This window comes from Tachypleus tridentatus, chromosome 8 (genome assembly GCF_004210375.1).
Source record: "Tachypleus tridentatus isolate NWPU-2018 chromosome 8, ASM421037v1, whole genome shotgun sequence".
Lineage (NCBI taxonomy): Eukaryota > Metazoa > Arthropoda > Merostomata > Xiphosura > Limulidae > Tachypleus > Tachypleus tridentatus.
The window spans coordinates 48789781-48795780 of record NC_134832.1 but is presented as its reverse complement, the minus strand read 5'-3'; the positions used below and the strand labels follow the sequence as shown (position 1 = coordinate 48795780).

Below are 6000 nucleotides of genomic sequence, written 5' to 3'. Positions count from 1 at the left end.
ACTCACAGAATGGCTCTGAGTTCTTCTAGTCCAAATAATTAAGTCGTAGCTCCGTCATCTGTTGATGGATTTGAGATCTGATTGCAGTTTTGGACTCAGGAGGTGAAACCCTTCAGCCTGAGGTCTTTGTCACAGATTAATTTACTCTAAACGGCCTAAAAGAATTTCAATTTGATGATAGACTGGTAGAGACTTTGTTAACAAAACTGAACCGGCATGCCCCACGCTTGGTATTGTTGGGGAACAAACAACAATAATGATCGCATTGGTTAATTAATTTACTCTGATCTAGCCAAAAATAAGTTCAAGTGCCGCGGCTATTGAGGATTCCTTCTTGTTCTGCGTGAAAGTAACTTGGTATCGTTTCTCAAATAATTGAAATACGTAATATCATTTTTCATCGAAAGAGAATGAAGAAATACACAGAAGAAGTCGATAAACAAAGTGTTAGCCGTTTTGCATATATAAAGTGTTATATAGTTCTTGTCAACTGGTTAAATCTTTTGAATTTTATTTCAAGAAAGGTTTGTTAGAATTGGTTTTGAAAATTCTCGTGTTGGCAGATAAATAAATCAACTTCAATCAAAAGAATTCCTATAAATACTTTTCAAAAGACGTTTCCAGAAAGTCTCAAAGTGACAGCTCGTTAGGCTGTCGTGTTTTTTTTCTAAAACTTCCTGAGTAAGTCCTAATCCTTGTCATTTTACTTTAGTTTGATAATAAAGCAACAGCGTTTCTATATTCTTAGTTTTCCGTTGAGCAATATACGAAACTACAACAGACAGCCAATGAACGGAAAGGCCACTAATGGATTAGACAAACAAAAGACGGACTTACGACAATGTACAGAATTATATACACACACACATTTTGGTTTAAGCACATTTGAAACGGAAAGATTAAGATAACAGAAATTAGCCCGTATAAACATACATATCTATACACCTCTTTTATATGGCTCCAAACTGTAAGATCCTCACATTAAGAAAAGACGTTTTAAAATAATAAAATGACACTTTTCTCCATTTTCCAAGACTGTTGAGTGTTATTTTTTATTTTGAGAACATCAAATTATAATTCTATTTTTAAAGAATATTAACGGATATTTCCATTTTTCCATCTACTGTTATTTCCATTTTTCTACTGACTGATACTTCCATTTATTATCAACTGTTATTCTCATTTTTCTATCAACTGATATTTCCATTTTTCCATCAAATGTTATTCCCATTTTTTCTATCAACTGTTATTCCATTTTTCTATCAACTGTTATTTCCATTTTTTTTTATCAAATGTTATTTCCATTTTTCTATCAACTGATATTTCCATTTTTCTATCTACTGTTATTTCCATTTTTTCTATCAACTGTTATTTCCATTTTTTCTATCAAATGTTACTCCCATTTTTTTTATATCAACTGTTGTTCATTTTTTTTTTATCAACTGTTATTTCCATTTTTTTCATCAACTGTTATTTCCATTTTTTTCCATCAACTGTTAATCCATTTTTCTATCAACTGTTATTCCCATTTTTCTATCAAATGTTACTCCCATTTTTTTTTATATCAACTGTTGTTTCCCATTTTTATCAACTGTTATTTCCATTTTTTTTCCATCAACTGTTATTTCCATTTTTTCCATCAACTGTTATTCATCATTTTTCTATCAACTGGTATTTCCATTTTTCTATCAACTGTTATTCCATTTTTTTTCTGTCAACTGTTATTTCTATTTTTCCATCAACTGATATTTCCATTTTTTTATCAACTGTTATTCCATTTTATCTATCAACTGATATTTCCATTTTTTTATCAACTGATATTTTATTTATTCTTTTAACTGTTATTTCCATTTTCTCTATCAACTGTTATTTTCATTTTTTTCTATCAACTGTTATTCCCATTTTTTATCAACTGTTATTTCCATTTTTTTCCATCAACTGTTATTTCATTTTTTCCATCAACTGTTACTTCCATTTTTTCTATCAACTGGTATTTCCATTTTCTCTATCAACTGTTATTCCCATTTTTTCTGTCAACTGTTATTCTCATTTTTTCCATCAACTGATATTTCCATTTTTTATCAACTGTTATTCCCATTTTATCTATCAACTGGTATTGCCATTTTTTTATCAACTGATATTTTTATTTATTCTTTTAACTGTTATTTCCATTTTCTCTATCAACTGTTATTTTCATTTTTTTCTATCAACTGTTATTCCCAAAAACAAACCCTAAAATGCACAGTTATTGTTTTTCCAACAGAGGTTTCCATTCTTGCATGGTGTTATCACTTAATGTGAAGGTTATGTTTTTACACATTAAGAAATGTGTTTGATGCGCAAAGTGTGGACTCAGCTCAGATTATTTCTAGAACCTTCATTTACCTTCCATTATTGAATAGAAAATCACCACTTTTTTATCCTTATTGAAATACGCTTTTATTCTTGTACCGCAACTGTGTGTGTTTTTTCTTATAGCAACGCCACATCGGGCTATCCGCTCAGCCCATCGAGAGGAATCGAACCCCTGATCTTAGTGTTGTAAATCTAGAGACATACCGCTGTACTAGCGGGGGACGTTCCGCAAGTTATCGGTTTGTTTGGTTTGAATTTCGCGCAAAGTTACTCGAGGGCTATCTGCGCTAGCCGTCCATAATTTAGCAGTGTAAGACTAGAGGGAAGGCAGCTAGTCATCACCACCCACCCGCCAACTCTTGGGCTACTCTTTCACCAACGAATAGTGGGATTGACCGTCCCATTATAACGCTCCCACAGCATGTTTGGTGCGACCGAATTGAACCCGCGACTCGGATTACGAGTCGAACGCATTTAACGCGCTTGGCCATGCCGGCACTCCAGCTGTTGGTAATTTCTTTAAGGGTACGTCTTGCAAATAGACGACAACTAATAAATGACCTATCAATGCTGAACAACATTAATTAAAGTATCAATTCCGAGCTAGTTTGTACTGTTGTTCAGCGTCACGTTTCAATTGTAAGTAGCTGTTTCTGCGTGTTAATAAACACATTCATCACACACACTCGTAGCTTTTACGGATACTTTCGTCTCGGTTTTTTTCCCTATATAAATTGATTACGCAGGTTTCCTTTCCACAGATTTATCACAGGGTATTTGCTCAGCATCTTCAGCTGAAAATTAACACAACCTTCTACAAGCAGACAGTGCAAAGTAAGACTGCCACTTACGTCACACAAAGCTTTCTTGTTTTCGTGCTAAAAATTATCCCGGAAATATTAATATCTATTCCACAAAATAGAATAAAAAAAGTAAAGATTGTTTTATAATGAAATGAAATATGAAATGATACGAACGATATTCTGAACTTTTAAGAACTAGGTTAGCCATATTACGTTTCGAATAGATTCTCAAATTACTACCAACAAACTTGCCCAGTAGTTAGAACGATAAAAACTATGATATCAATAAAATTAGTTGTAGTTTGTTTTTGTCAGATAAAAGAAACATTTCATGTAAAACTATAGTCTGCAAGAAGTTCTAATATATATTGTGGTAAATATATATATTAGTATATTTTCCCGATAGATGGCAGTGTTCCTCCATCAGATGAGAAGTTTCAAAATATGTTAAAACCTGTACCAACTCTCTCTCTCTTTCGCTTACACAAACACGTATTTAGTGTCATCAGATTCGTAAATACATTTAAACCTAATTATACACATTTATTTATAATTTATATTTTATATTCAAACTAGATGTCACTGCATTTTCTGAATCCAAAACTTTGTACACAAAGCTACTTCGGTAAAAGTGTCACTTGAATGTCATATCGATTTTTCTGAATTAGTATAACAAAAAAATTCGAGTTACTTAAATATTATTTTAAGACAGTTTTGAAATTAGAACACATTACACATTTCAAATTTATTTTTGAATAATTGAATAAAAAAAAATACGTTTCTAGAATCCTAGTGGTAAAACCAAACATTACGAATCCAGTATTTAGTGCGGTAGCTATTGATTTTGTATGTTCCCTTGGCAACACGGTCATTCATAACAGCTCCGACACTGGCAGACACCAAAAGATAGTTCGAGTTGAAATTTTTCTATACATTCGTACGTTGGTTTGATAGTTTTCACGCTATCAAATATAGTTTATTATATCTGTGACTTCTTTAACATAAGTAAAGTAGTTTGTACAATTACAAAAAAAAAGAAAAATTGGCTTTGAATGTTGACAGAGGAACTTGGTTATTCTGAAACTGTGAAGTGAAAACAACTAGAAAGGTAATAACACACACTTAAAAGAGTAACTTTGGTGTTCAGATTGTAGCAACTAAACAAATATCTTTACTTGAAATTCTGATAGAGACATTTTTTCTTTCTAAGACTAGATTCACTAACGTCGTCTTACAAATACTAGTCGTACAGAATATTAAAATACGCCATGATACATATATTTTTACCCTTAAGAATATATTTAATTACGTAATCGTAAGCCTAATATTCATCCAAAATATTATACTTATTTAATGATTTATATAATTATTTACCCATATTGTTCTTCTAATATTAAACTTTCTTACCCCTAAAACCTCTTCAATCTATTTATTATATTTACTTACACCTTCATACACCCAGTGTTTCTGAGAATCCTGATGTTTCCACAAATGGGAACTGAACCCTATACTTTAACATTGTAAGTCCTTAGATTAAACATTGTTCCATTGCGAGTGTGTGTTCCTTGCGTGCGAAACAGCCTCGAGCTTTTAAATGACTGCTTTTAGCATTATATGACGAGAAAAAGTGAGTAACTAACAATAATTAACATGTTAAACAAAGTAGAGTTAACACAAAAGTACTGAGACAAAACAGTTAAAACAGGTTATTGGTCAGAAACCTTCGTTCAAAGTGAGGCTTGTTTGTTGTTCAGCCGAAAACAACAAAACGAGTTTTCAGTGTTGTGTCCATCCCAGGCATCGAAACCAGCTTTAGGACGTTAAAAACCTTCAGATTTCCAGCTTAACTACTATCAACTAAAAACGTAACAGACTCAAGACAGTAAATTATATTAAAACAGTAACATTTATAACATAGTGTACAGATCAGGTAAGGTCACTACTGTGTTAATAAGTAGACTATATTAAACAGTAACATTTATAACATAGTGTACAGATCAGGTAAGGTCACTACTGTGTTAATAAGTAGACTATATTAAACAGTAACATTTATAACATAGTGTACAGATCAGGTAAGGTCACTACTGTGTTAATAAGTAGACTATATTAAACAGTAACATTTATAACATAGTGTACAGATCAGGTAAGGTCACTATTGTGTTAATAAGTAGACTATATTAAACAGTAACATTTATAACATAGTGTACAGATCAGGTAAGGTCACTACTGTGTTAATAAGTAGACTATATTAAACAGTAACATTTATAACATAGTGTACAGATCAGGTAAGGTCACTATTGTGTTAATAAGTAGACTATATTAAACAGTAACATTTATAACATAGTGTACAGATCAGGTAAGGTCACTACTGTGTTAATAAGTAGACTATATTAAACAGTAACATTTATAACATAGTGTACAGATCAGGTAAGGTCACTACTGTGTTAATAAGTAGACTATATTAAACAGTAACATTTATAACATAGTGTACAGATCAGGTAAGGTCACTACTGTGTTAATAAGTAGACTATATTAAACAGTAACATTTATAACATAGTGTACAGATCAGGTAAGGTCACTACTGTGTTAATAAGTAGACTATATTAAACAGTAACATTTATAACATAGTGTACAGATCAGGTAAGGTCACTATTGTGTTAATAAGTAGACTATATTAAACAGTAACATTTATAACATAGTGTACAGATCAGGTAAGGTCACTACTGTGTTAATAAGTAGACTATATTAAACAGTAACATTTATAACATAGTGTACAGATCAGGTAAGGTCACTACTGTGTTAATAAGTAGACTATATTAAACAGTACAGTAGAATCTATAAA

The 6000-nt window shown here is 31.6% G+C and overlaps 1 protein-coding gene across 3 annotated transcripts in view; it reads left to right on the top strand.

Moving 5' to 3' along the window:
- The first annotated feature begins 4108 nt into the window (after positions 1-4108).
- The window catches only part of LOC143222355 (death-associated protein kinase 1-like), a 113633-nt gene continuing 111741 nt past the window's right edge, over positions 4109-6000 (top strand). For 2 of the 3 annotated variants that reach the window (XM_076448789.1, XM_076448790.1), the window contains exon 1: positions 4109-4266. The gene's annotated coding sequence lies outside the window, so the exon portion shown is untranslated. The remainder of the gene's footprint in view (positions 4267-6000) is intronic. The other variant, XM_076448788.1, reaches the window with a different exon arrangement.